We start from the raw sequence: 14,407 nt of genomic DNA, 5'->3' as shown, positions 1-14,407 counted from the left end.
TCTATGTTGGGATAAAATTTTGCGCATATGTTGTGTTTTTTTTTCATAACTATATATAGCTTTCGCAAAAGCGGGCACATTAATTTGTTTTCTCTGCAAAAAATCTAGAATATAACTTTACGTCACCATGCTAATCTTAAATGTTTTTTCATTCAAACTTGCCGTAATTCTTAAACAATTCCAACAATACTTCCAAATAACTTCGTTTAATGATATTTTAAGCACTTATTTTTGCAATTTAATACCGTTCCAAATATAAAAAACAAATTCTAACTTAATTTTAATGAACACTATCCGTTATTTTATTTTATAATATATTTTTTTTAATATTTAACCCCAGCGAGATTTGATCCTAGTACGTTGTTGTCGGCTAGCTAAACTCGTAACTATTATCTATTCGAAACAGCAGTGAACTCACGTCATCAATATGTCCCTAACGAAAGTAGTAAATTCGTTTTATAGCCAGACAATATTACAGTATTTTCTTTCTCATTTTATATTAATTAAAAACAGATAGAATGCCGTTTGTCATGTTCGAACATCTAACCGAATGGGCCTGTGTTTGTTAAACGTTACAAACCGGCAAAGGTAGTTTTTTTTCTAGCGAAACATAATTTTATATAATTATTTCAGGGAATAACGGAATTATTCTGAAAAGTATCCATAAACAGCTGAAAGATATACAGCTATTTGAAGGACGTAGAACATCCCTTCATGCACTGTTGGGTAATATAGGATTTAAGTGGTGTAAAGATAACTCATGAAAGAGTTTAATGGAAGTTTCAGACATTACTTTTAAGATAATACAAATTTTAAAAACATATAACAAAATCAAGGAAGAGTTATTATATCGATATGTATATATAGATGAGACATAGATATTTCAGAATGGTACATTGGGTCACTCATGGCAAGATGATAATAAATATAGTGTAAAGACAATAAAAGTTGATGGAAAAAGGTAAACTCTGGTATAACTATGGATTAAGTTTTGTTAGTCATAACAATTATTAATAAATAATTGCAGACGTATAATTCTTCATGCTGGAAACAGGAATGGTTTTATTCCAGGTGCAGAATTATTGTTTTCCTCTAAGTACAATAGTTAAAATACATAATATAAGTCTTGAATAAAGTTAAAGAATGAGCTATTTGAATTTGTTAATCGGTAAATATAAATGAAATATTTGAATGCGGTTTATGTTGTAAAAAAGTAAATGATTTTTTAGAAATAATCCTGGATGGATTTATGGGAATAAGCATTGGGAATAATAACAACTTTGGTTTGGAGCTCGATAAGACACATTGAGAAAGATATTGAGAAATAGTTTAACTGTGAGCAAATTTTGTAGTAGGTGATAAATAAACATCTTGATTCAATGCTGACAATTACCAAGACAGGGTGATGAAAGGGAAAGCAACCAAAGAGTCTAAAAGCTTTATTTTAATATGTTTTATTGTTCAGAATATGGATGAAGGTTTGGTTAAAATGTATGAGTAGAGAAATAATGCTATATTGCAGATATGGCAAATGCATCAAGGATAATACAGTGATAGATAAAGTTTTATCAAGAAAAATGTATACAGGTAGTAACAGAACAAAATAAGGAGATACACAGTAATATCAAAATGACTCTACGAGGAAACGAACCATCGAAGCAAAACATTGCATCGAAGGAAACAAGAACTTAGCGTCAAAGGTAAATATGCTCTCTAATAAAAGTAAAATACATTACTCAGTTATACAATTGTTAATAAGATGAATTAGACCTTCGGAGGATACCACTATAACTTATAATATATATATATATATATATATATATATATATATATATATATATATATATATATATATATATATATATATATATATTAAAATATATATATATATATATATATATATATATATATATATATATATATTAAAATATATATATATATTGTTATATTGTGCCACCGTTCTGACACAATCTGACGTTATTAATGATATTTCATTTAATTGGAATATATTTATTTGTAGCGCATATTGCACAAAAATATTAGACCTATAATTTCTTCCTCCATATAAGTTTAACCGTGGCTAGTTTCACGCCTCCATGTGATTCCGTTTTCTTCAAAAAGGGAGGCAAATATTGTTCTAAGCCGACTGATATATAGGTATTTAAATAATCGGTCGAATGAACGCACAATTGATGCCATTTTGATAACAGAGTTCATTGTAGTCTAAGTTTTGGTTTAAGTAAACTTTTTTTAACTTTACCACTTTCTTTTCCTTTATAATCGGGAAGAAAAATACACGCAACAAATGTATTTATGTGTATCTTAAGCAATTTTAATTTGAAAACAAGAAGCGTAAAAATGGGGCGGCGATGTTCATCCAGAGGCGAGTATTCGTACCAATTTCGGTTTCACTCGAACTGACGTCTCCCGAGGACCATCCCAGCCCTCTTATTCTCTTTTTTGCATATTTACCCAGGCCGCCGCTTGCCGAAGAAATTAGACAGGGGGTTGTTCGAGACGCAGAAACCGAGACCAAGCCGCCATCAATATTAACAACTCGATTTTGTCCTTCCGCGAAGTCGTTTCTTCATTATTCAGCGGCCCAGTACTATGGAGCGTCGTTTATTATTTTTTTTATGTTTTCCGTTCCGCATTAATACGAATTTCCCTGTTGGTATCGCGTAATTTTTCGGCTTCGGTCGTCCCGAATATCCGTCCCGACGCGTAACAAGTCGGCGTCGTTAGCTCGGCTCAGCTGTTTTTCATTCCTTCTGAGCACTAATATGTCTTTAATCTTGTTTTTTCGTTCGCCCGGCCGAATAAGCCGGTTGCGTAATAGAATATGAAATCAGGAGGATTTCGTTGTCGTTTCTTTTCTATTATATTATTTATAAGGAGGAAAAAAAAGATGTTGAGATTTTTTTCTTCCCTTCTATGTACGTATCTAATGTACGTTTAAGATTGTTTCGGCGTCAGTATGTTTCTATTTTTTTAATATAGTTTTTGATGTTCTTTTTACTAACTAGAATTTGTTTGCTTGTAATTCATTTTTTTGTTAGATAAAAACTTTGATTTAAGCAATGAAGGCAAATAATCTACAGCATATCTCTATTGGTGAGTCAACATATGGGCCGTCAGTTAGAACTAAAATTCCGGATACCATAAACTCTTGTGTTAGAAAAAATATAGACATCAATAAGTGCAATGCTGAATCGTGCTTTTATCTATCATTTTATCACTTCTTTGCATAACGCTAAGTCTAACTGGCCGTTATTTAAATAGAAACTACACTGTTTAATATCCCTAAATTGGACTCTCGAAACTGAAAGGGATTTAGAAACAGCAGCAATAAATATAACAAAAAAGATACAAGAGGCCGCATTCAATACAACTCCTAATAGTGCAACATATCAAAAATTATAATTATGTATCATTCGCTATTAAAAAAATATATAATTGAACAGTGAAAACTGAATAAAATTGAGGAATTCTAAAATATTTACGCTAATACGCTAACTGATGCAATACTTGATCTAAGAATAATAAAGATAAATGGGAGGTTTGCTCTAAACACTTAAAAAAACGTCTAATCCGTACCCTTCATATTTAATATGTTAATTAATTAATTAATTAGTTAATTAATGACTTAATTACTTTCCTAGTACCTGAAAAGTTGCTCAAATCATTATGATTCTTAAATCAGGGAAACTGTGGTCTCCATAGTTTTTGAAAAACTATATATTAAGAAACTCAAAATAATCACAGAAGGTAGAAATATTATTCCAGGTAATCAATTTGGCTTTCGTAACAAACACGGGACAACACAGCAAAGGTTCAGATTAGTCAATCAAATTAACAAAAACTTTAATGATAAAAAATATCGCTCCGCTGTATTTCTCGATATACACAAAACTCGACAAAGTGTGGCGCACTGGACTGCAGGTTAACGTGTAAAATATTTTGCCCCATACGCACTTTTAACTACGACGAATACACTGATCTACATCCAGTATATTCAAATGTTCATCATCATAGTATCCTTGGTCCATTGTTATATTTTTTGTGTACAATTCACATCAAAAAACACTAGTGTTGCAACATATTTTGACGATACAACAAGCTTATGCTTATATATGAGGATCCAATATCAGCAACAAGAAACCTCAACTTCATCTAAACAAAATTGAATTGTGGTTGAAAATATGGCGTATCAAATCAAATCAGATGAAATTTACCCACGTGACATTCACCTTTCTAGAAGGACTTATCCCTCAGTAAAAGTAAATAATTATGAACTCCCGCAAGCAGACAATGTTAAATATCTTTAAGATGGAAAAAATATATAGTGACAAAAATACTTGGGCTTAAAATAAACCAAATGTATCGGCCGATAGGGCGTAATCTCAGATAACAAAGTTTTGCTGTAAAAGTCAATATTTAGGTCCATTGGGACCTATGGTATTGAACTGTGCGGTACCACTAGCAAATCAAGCATAACTATCCTTTAGAGGTTCTAGAATAAAGTGTTGTGAGCCATCAAAAATGAAGTGCATCGGCTTAAAGGCATACTACCATACAAATGGATTAATAGACCCATAGAGTGAGATTTAATAATCTCTTTGTAAAAATATTCTTCAGAATATGTTAAGATAGACTTTAGAATAAGTTATAATGGTCTCTAGAATAAGAACTAGAATATTATTTTATACAGCAGATAGCTTACTGAAGCGATTTTCTACATGTCAGTATAGCTATATTGCATAAGAGAAATCATAAAAAAAATACTTATTGCCCACGGGAAAATTGTTGATGTTCTTAAGAAGTTAAGTTCTTCTGAAGGTTGAGATTAATTTGAAAAAATATTTCCGTTATATAACTGTTTGGGAGTTTTTAACGATTTTGAGATTCTTATTTTTCTACTTAAAAGGGCCAGTACACCATGTAATATGATATGCTCTGCGGGCTTTGCAGACGTTGTATGATAAAAAATTCATGTTAATGCCAAGAGCACCCAGAGGATGGTTTCTCTCATCGCCTGGATTGATTTCATTAATAAATTTAATATAATTAATAATTTTATTAATAAATTAAGCCAATAGTACATTGAGAGCTTATTTACATCCAAGTCTATTTAAAATCGTCAGCTGTGAGCAATCAAGGCATGTTGAAGTTAGAGTGAGTCTTTGAATCGCTGGTGCTAATAATAATAATAAAAGGCTCCACCGGCAGTTACATCAAAGAGCTATCAAAGAAGTCCTTCAATGTTGGCAGAAGAATACAAGTTATTTAAAAATTACTAATAATTATATTATTAGCAGCTATTATATGTAGCTAGGCATAATTACGAAATGCTATGATTTTACAGATATATCATTTTATTCTACTGATTTGAAGCTTCAAAGCTATATATATTATATTTTGTGAAAGTAACAGAATCATATATTTATACCGCATGAAAATGTCAGGTTTTGTGGCTCAAAACATGCATTCGATTGTATTACGTTTCTTATTTCTTATTTCTCTTTAATCAAAACAAAAAAGACACTAAAAGTCATCATTTGTTGGTAGAAACTTATGGTGATCATGCTCTAATCTTTAAAACATGTGAGGCGTGGTCTCGAATATTCAAAAGTGGTGATTTCGACGTGGGAGATACGAAATTTTACGAGTTATTGGATGATGACCTACCTAAATCAAAAAAAAAAAACGACAGAAGCAGCAAGAATAAACTAACGACCGATTACGAGCAATGGGGAAACCCAAAAGATAGGAAGAATGACTGCAGAAGATGACTGACTCACATCAACTGACTGAAAAACTTCAAAGGCATGATCAGAAAGCATTTCTGGATCGATTAATAATAGATAATGAATAGTGAATTTCTTTTTAAAATAAAAGCAAAAATCGTGCCAAAAAAACTGTCAAAGCCGACCGATCGACTCCAAGGCCAAATCATTTTGGTCGTTGAAAGCACTTGGATGGGACATATTTAGAAAAGAGAAGAAGAAAGAAAATGGCTGGCACAAAAAAACCCGTAGTGACTTTTCCATACACTTGATATAGTCTATTCAAAATAGTAGTGACACGGGTGACCGGTTAAAACGTCTCAATGTTGCCGCAGCAATTCTACATTTTGGCTCTGACATATAACTAAATCTTAATAAAAATAAAATAATGAAACTAAAATGTTATGTATTATGATTTATTTTAACATTATAGTACCTCTAATGCATATATTATCGAAGAATTTAAAACTACAATTAATTGTACAGCCACAATAATTTATAGGTTAGAGTTGTTTTATAATATATACATTAAACTTTTTTCCACACTAGTATAGGTAGGGTTCTAGGCGCGTTTTTTATGTAGTGGTATCCCCCGAATGCCTAGTCCACCTAATTAACATTACATACCCAGATATACAATATGGGTAATGTATTTTACTTTCATTAGAGAGCATATTTATGTTTTAGGCTTAGTTCTTGTCTCTTTGGATGCAATGTATCCTTGTAAAGTTATTATGATATTACTATATTTCTCTTTAGTTTGTCATGTTACTACTGGTATACATCTTTCTTGATAAAACTACATTCAATCACTGGATTCTCCTTAATGCATTTGCCATATCTGCAAAACAGTTAGTATTATTTCACTCCTCATACATGTTAACCAAATATTCATGTATATTTTAAACAATAAAATACATGCTCAAAAAGCTTTCACACTATTTAATACAATTTCCTACAATTAAAGTATATTAATTGTATACTGACCTTTAGTTGTTTTCTCTTTCATCACCCTGTCTTGGTAATTGTCAGCATTGAATCATAAATCAACATTCATTAAGTTTTATTCAATCACTGTCATCTTCAGAAACACTAATCAGGTTAATAACTAAGCTGTTTATTTCCAATATATCAAAAACTTGGTCAAGATTGTGTCGTTTGTCAATTTCTTCTTCATTGTGTCTGATCGACGTCACACAAACCGAAGGTATTATTTTCGACAATACCTCTTTCCATAACAGTTCAGGTTTGAATATCCTTTTTGACCTGAATCTCTATTGCAATACCCCATATCAACTCAATTGCATTAAATATGCAGTGATCGGGAGGAAGACAATAATCTGTGGCAATAACGTTCAGTAATCTGATATACCACGTATCTTTTCTCAGGCTTATTTCTAAAAAAGTAAATTACTTAAAATGCAATTAAATATTTCATGTATATTTATCGAGTAACAATTTGAAATAATTCATTCTTTAATGTAATTTCCATTCCTTAATTGCAGCCTTTGTTGATGCACTTGTTGGGATTTTCTTGACCAGTGTACTATATATATGGTAGGCATGGTGCATTGTACATAACAATAACTGATGGTTCCTCCAAGTTCTTTAAAAGTGTTGTTGTTGTTGTTTTCAAAGTACTCCAAAAACAAGTTATGGCTGATTTCTCCATGGTAGTCACCCTTGAACTTTGTCTGTGTCTTTGTTATGTCTCATTTAAATATATAAATTGATGTAATAATTTTATGCAATGTAAATTGCCTGCAAGATGAAAAAAAGCAGCGGCTATCGATGGACAATTTCTTGAAAAACATACTTTGTACCAAGTTTTCATAATAAAGCTTTAGATTTAAAAAGTCCTTTAAAACTAATTTATAGGCCCATATAATTCTCGAAGATTTCTAGTTCATTTTCATTTATTGAACAAGCTATTATACAAATAACAAGAAACTAAACAAAATTACAATATACTACCAGATATTTTAGTGACCATGTCCGTCCTAATATTAAGTGCAGCTGCAAAGCAGAAAACATGTTTTCGGTAAAAACCGCGGCGATTTGCAATTTATTAAAACAAAGCCTTAAAACGTTTGCCGGTTGATAATCCATAACTATACTATTTCGAAGAATTTTGTAGGCGTTTGACAAACGTACGACTTTTGCAGACTCATTCCGTTACATGTTCGAACTTGTCTAACAGCATTAGATCTCTTTTTAACTGGAATAAAATGAGAAGGATAATATCGTCTAACTGTTAAACGAATTTACAAGTTTAGGCAGACACATATTGACACACGTGTCACTACTGTTTTGAATTGACTATACATCGTTTTTTCGAGACGGAATCCGTAAATTGCCTGCAAGATGTAAAAAAGCAGCGGCTATCGATGGACAATTCCTTGAAAAACATACTTTGTACCAAGTTTTCATAATAAAGTTTTAGATTTAAAAAAATTCTTTAAAATTAATTTATAGGCCCATATAATTCTCGAAAATTTCTAGTTAATTTTCATTTATTGAACAAGCTATTATACAAACAACAAGACACTAAACAAAATTACAATATACTACCAGATATTTTAGTGACCATGCCCGTCCTAATATTCAGTGCAGCTGCAAAGCGCAAAAAATGTTTTCGGTAAAAACCGTGGCGATTTGCAATTTATTAAAACAAAGCCTTAAAACGTTTGCCGGTTGATAACCCATGACTATACTATTTCGAAGAATTTTGTAGGCGTTTGACAAACGTACGACTTTTGCAGACTCATTCCGTTACATGTTCGAACTTCTCTAACAGCATTCTATCTCTTTTTAACTAGAATAAAATGAGAAGGATAATATCGTCTGACTGTTAAACGAATTTACAACTTTAGGCAGACACATATTGACAAACGTGTCACTAGTCTTTTGAATTGACTATCCATCGTTTTTTCGAGACGGAATCCGTAAATTGCCTGCAAGATGTAAAAAAGCAGCGGCTATCGATGGACAATTCCTTGAAGAACATACTTTGTACCAAGTTTTCATAATAAAGCTTTACATTTAAAAAATCCTTCAAAATTAATTTATAGGCCCATATAATTCTCGAAGATTTCTAGTTCATTTTCATTTATTGAACAAGCTATTATACAAATAACAAGAAACTAAACAAAATTACAATATACTACCAGATATTTTAGTGACCATGTCCGTCCTAATATTCAGTGCAGCTGCAAAGCACAAAAAATGTTTTCGGTAAAACCCGCGGCGATTTGCAATTTATTAAAACAAAGCGTTAAAACGTTTGCCGGTTGATAACCCATAACTATACTATTTCGAAGAATTTTGCAGGCGTTTGACAAACGTACGACTTTTGCAGACTCATTCCGTTACATGTTCGAACTTCTCTAACAGCATTCTATCTCTTTTTAAATAGAATAAAATGAGAAGGATAATATCGTCTAACTGTTAAACGAATTTACAAGTTTAGGCAGACACATATTGACACACGTGTCACTACTGTTTTGAATTGACTCTACATCGTTTTTTCAAGACGGAATCCGTAAATTACCTGCAAGATAAAAAAAAGCAGCGGCTATCGATGGACAATTCCTTGAAAAACATACTTTGTACCTAGTTTTCATAATAAAGCTTTAGATTTAAAAAAATCCTTTAAAATTAATTCATAGGCCCATATAATTCTCGAAGATTTCTAGTTCATTTTCATTTATTGAACAAGCTATTATACAAATAACAAGAAACTAAACAAAATTACAATATACTACCAGATATTTTAGTGTATATCAATAAGACGATCGGGAAACACAGCTATCCATTGTCAATTCGGACGGAACGGTCCCCATAAGGCCGGGGATCGCTACGATCCCGCTCGTATCGCGCAGCCCGTCTTGTTTGCGCCCGTAGAACAAAGCGATCCAATTTGTTTCGTCGCAGGAGCCTCGGATCAGGTTTATTATCGTCGGATTTCCCGTTCGCTAAATTGATTCTTTATAATTTCCGACGATATGTCCGTTTGTTCGCCGTTGCGTATTCGTTCAGTTATTTATGAGCTACTAATTGGTCCCTATCGGGAATAGGGTTTTTGATGAGATATATTGTGTCGCTTAATAGTTAGGTTATTATATTCGGATTGTATTGCGGATATGTTGTAACAGCTGTACTTGTTCCTGTTTTTACGAAACGGGAATATATATCGTATATATATCGTTTAGTAACTAAAATACAATTTCTTTGATCTATATAACATGTGTAGGGTTGTTTTTAAACGTAAGGGTCGTAAAATAAAAGTTATATTTAAAAGACCAATATAATATAATCAAACATTTTAAATATATAAAAACAGAGATCAAAATAAATGATATAACAACTACTTACTCAATAAATGACAAAATAAATAATGGAAATCAGCGTGTGAGCTCTTGATGTTCGAGCTGGTCAGGTGATAATTCTGCAAACATCATAAAACGTACCAGAGCGACCAATTTTCAATCCTCCAGAAAACTCCAGAAATCAAGCACTTCATATCTCAATCATTCCACAAACAACAACTCAGCTCAAGTTCTTCTGAAAACGCGCTTGTTCGCGAGCTGGTCGATATGCTGGGTGTTTAGCACCGCTGCAGTCATAACATACAACAGTACCCAGTTGTGTGTTAAATCAGGTTCGCGAATCAATAGAATCGCCGGGCCCTCGTGCCCAATAACGGCTGCCCGATCAGCGGGTGCCATATCCCCAAATTTAATGCAGTAGCAGTAGCGATCCGCATGGGTCAACTGTGAGGCGGTTTCGGTTTAGTGTATTGGTAAGCCCAGAGGCAGTCCCACATAACCCGATCCAACTTGTCACTCATTCCACCGCCTGGGTTTTAGGCCAGAACAAAAAAAACAATTTTTAATGGCAGGGGTGAAATTAAAATATAATTGACATATTAAATAGATAGGTGTTTCTATTTTCAGGTAATTAAAATATAACGTTAGTGGCAAATATAATAGTATCGGTAATAATGGCATAGATTAATCAGGATGATCAGTAATAACCTTAGTCCATGGTAATCAATAATTGACGGACAATCATTATAAAAACATGATAGTAATGATAAACTATGCTAGGATGAACTATGATATGTGCACACGGAACGAAGTAGCGCACAACGTACCAGCTTATACCCTGAAACCAACAATAATGGACGTGCAATGATATCAAGGTAGGTAGACGCACAAGATCCTGCCATTACCGTTACTTGTACTAGCTAGGATAAAGCTAAACTGTTTAATATATGTATAAGTACATATGTAAATGTATCAATCAATAAATAAAAAACTCACCGTTGATATGTGCACTCACTTCTTCTAACTCCGACTATGATGAACAAGGGAAAAAGCCAGAGGCAAACACGGTAGATACGCTGTCACCAACAGCCGGGAACCACGTTTGATGGCGTTTATGTATGTTTCAGATAGTCAATAATTCATATATAATGGATGTATATAGCCAACAAACAATATATAATGGATAATAGAGATAATATCGATAATTGATAACAATGATAAACTGTGCTTGGATGAAGTATGACATGTGCATATCGTACGAAGGGAAAGCAGCACGCGACGTACCACCTTATGTCCTAACACTAACAATAATGATGTGCAATCAGATCAAGGGAAGTAACGCGCGAGATCTGCTGTCACTAAGTTTAGTAGATCTCACTAGGATTAAGCTAAATTCTCAAAATAAATAAACAAATAAATAAATGAACAGTACTGTTACTAGAACACTCACTTCTCCAGCTCCCACTACGATGGACATGCAACGCGTACAAGGGAGGAAGCTAAAACCCAAAAAGAGCCAGCAGAAACCACTTTCGCTACCGTTTATATGCTTCAAGTTATCCATAGATCATAACTATGCATCAGTAACTTTAGCCACTTTGACCTTAGTTTCTGTATTATAAAATAGTTATAATTTATTTTTACAGCTGCAACCATAAAACTACTACCTTTGATTTTCCATAATCTAAGAATTATGGAGAATATGCGACGAGTCGAAGAAATAATAAAATATAATATAATAAAAGATATAGTGATGGATGGATAAATAATTAAAAAATAGAGCATAATGGATAGAAAATGATAAGTATAAAATAATAAATAGAGAATTATAAATTAGCAATAATAAATTTAAAATAACAAATAAAATATGAGAACTGAACGCTAATAGATATAGAATAATAATTAGAACATAATAAATTTATTTAATAAATAATAAATGATAAATAAAAAGGGAAAACTGGAATACTCTGTGGTACAATCTTACCGTTTGATGAAACTCAGCTTGGACGGCACAAAACAATAAAATAAACTTGACGATAAGAACGTAGTGACTCTGGCCGTCTCGTCTTTAGAAATGGAATTTTATTTTAAGTCTAACATCCCTAGGACGTGATCACATCTGGCAAATACAACCTCCAAAGAAATATCAACACTATTGCCATTCATGGCAATTATTTCTGTTGATAAGTATTATCAAAGGTGACAAATCATATAATTAAAAAAAGCTCCAATCCATTATATTATCGTTAGTTCCATTATATTATCGTTTAAACCTTTTTAAAAAAATACACTTGAACGACCCAAAAATTAAAAGGTCCAAAATATCGAACTATGAGATGTAATTCTAAGTACTAATAATAAATTTATTTAATAAATAATAAATGATAAATAAAAGGAGAAAACTGGAATACTCTGTGAACAAACTCACCGTTTGATGAAACTCAGCTTGGACGGTACAAAACAATAAAATAAACTGGACGATAAGAACGTAATGACTCTGGCCGTCTCGTCTTTAGAAATGGAATTTTATTCTAAATCTAACATCCCTAGGACGTCATCACATCTGGCAAATACAACCCCCAAAGAAGTATCAACACTATTGCCATTCATGGCAATTATTTCTTTTGATAAGTATTCGCAACTGTGACAAATCATATAATTAAAAAGAAGCCAATCCCGCCTAGTTCCATTATATTATCGTTTAAACCTTTTTAAAAAAATACACTTGAACGACCCAAAAATTAAAAGGTTTAAAATATCGAAGTACATAAAATAAGTTTTGAAAAAATCAGGTTAAAGAATGAACTCTTACAAATTGTTACTCGGTAATATAAATAAAATATTTAATTGCAATTTATAAAATTAATTTTTTTAGAAATAAACTTGAGAAAAGATACATGGTAGCTCAGATTGCTGAACGTTATGGCCACAGACTATTACGTCTTCCTCCCTATCATTGCATATTTAATCCGATTAGTTGATATAGGGTACTGCAAAGAATTATTACAATAGACATTCAGGTCGAGGAGGATATTTAAACCAGAACTGTCTGGATTTATGGAATGGATCGTCGATACATGAACGTTTGATACTAACTGTTTTGCAGATATGGCAAATACATTAAGGAGACTGCAGTGATTAAATGTAGTTTTATTAAGGAATATGTATACAGGTACTAACAGAACAAACTAAGGTGAAATATAAGTAATATTAAAATGACTTTACAAGGAAACATTGCATCGAATGAAACAAGAACTAAGCGTAAAAGTTTAATATCCTCTCTAATGATAGTAAAATACATTATTCAGATATACAATTTTTAATAAGGTTAATTAGGCCTTCGGGGATACCTTTACATAAAAAACGTGCCTAGCTAAACCTATTTATATATATGTGGTTCAATGTAAATATAATAAAACAACTCTAACCTATTATTTATTTTGGCTGTATAATTAATTATACTTTTAAATTCCTCGATATTATATACATTAGATGTACTGTAATATCAAAATAATTTATATTTGATGTCATTATTTTTCTTTAATTATTTTATATAGATTGGAATTTTGTTATATGTCGAAGTTAAAATGTACTAAAACTCAGAGTTGTTGTGGCAACATTGCGACGATTTTACAGATCACGTTGATTATGCAAACAAATACTTTAGGGTCTACATTATTCATTGGACTTGGTCGACGCGCTGCCAGCTCCTGCTCTTATTCTGTAGATGCCCCAGGGGGTTGGAGTTGTGGAATATTGACTAAGGTTGATGCCACAACCTCAGCACGGGTGTGATAACCCCGGGGCCCCAGTCTTCCCCAAAGGGCTGTGATTACAGTATGTGGACTGTGTTATTGTTTTTAATCATGGTACCGGTGTGTCAATTCCAGGGCTTCAGTTTTGTGTTGTCCCCTACATGTTTCTTCTTGCTTTTATCTAACATTGAGATTGACAATAAAGAAAAAATCGTTTCTATGCGGGTATTCGGAACCCCAGTACGCGTAGAGGACGCTGGTAGTCGCGCAGGCCCCGCTCGACCGTTATCCGACGTTTGCACAGCACTTTCATTAGGTGACCAGGTCGGAGTACAGATATCAGTTACTGGGACCCCAAATTTTTGTCTTAAGAGACCCAGTATAGAGAATACAGTAAGCACAAAATACCGTCATATAGAATGTGTTGTAAGTGTAATGCACAAATGCCTTATAACAGCTGTAGGTGAACTTGGAGTCTGTCGGAAAATTGAAAAATGGTGCATTATTAGCGGTAACTTATATAAGCATTCCGAAAGGA

This window comes from Rhynchophorus ferrugineus, unplaced genomic scaffold (genome assembly GCF_030347505.1).
Source record: "Rhynchophorus ferrugineus isolate W39M unplaced genomic scaffold, kcgeb_rfMv2 rfM10, whole genome shotgun sequence".
NCBI lineage: Eukaryota > Metazoa > Arthropoda > Insecta > Coleoptera > Curculionidae > Rhynchophorus > Rhynchophorus ferrugineus.
Note: the sequence above shows the minus strand (reverse complement) of the source record.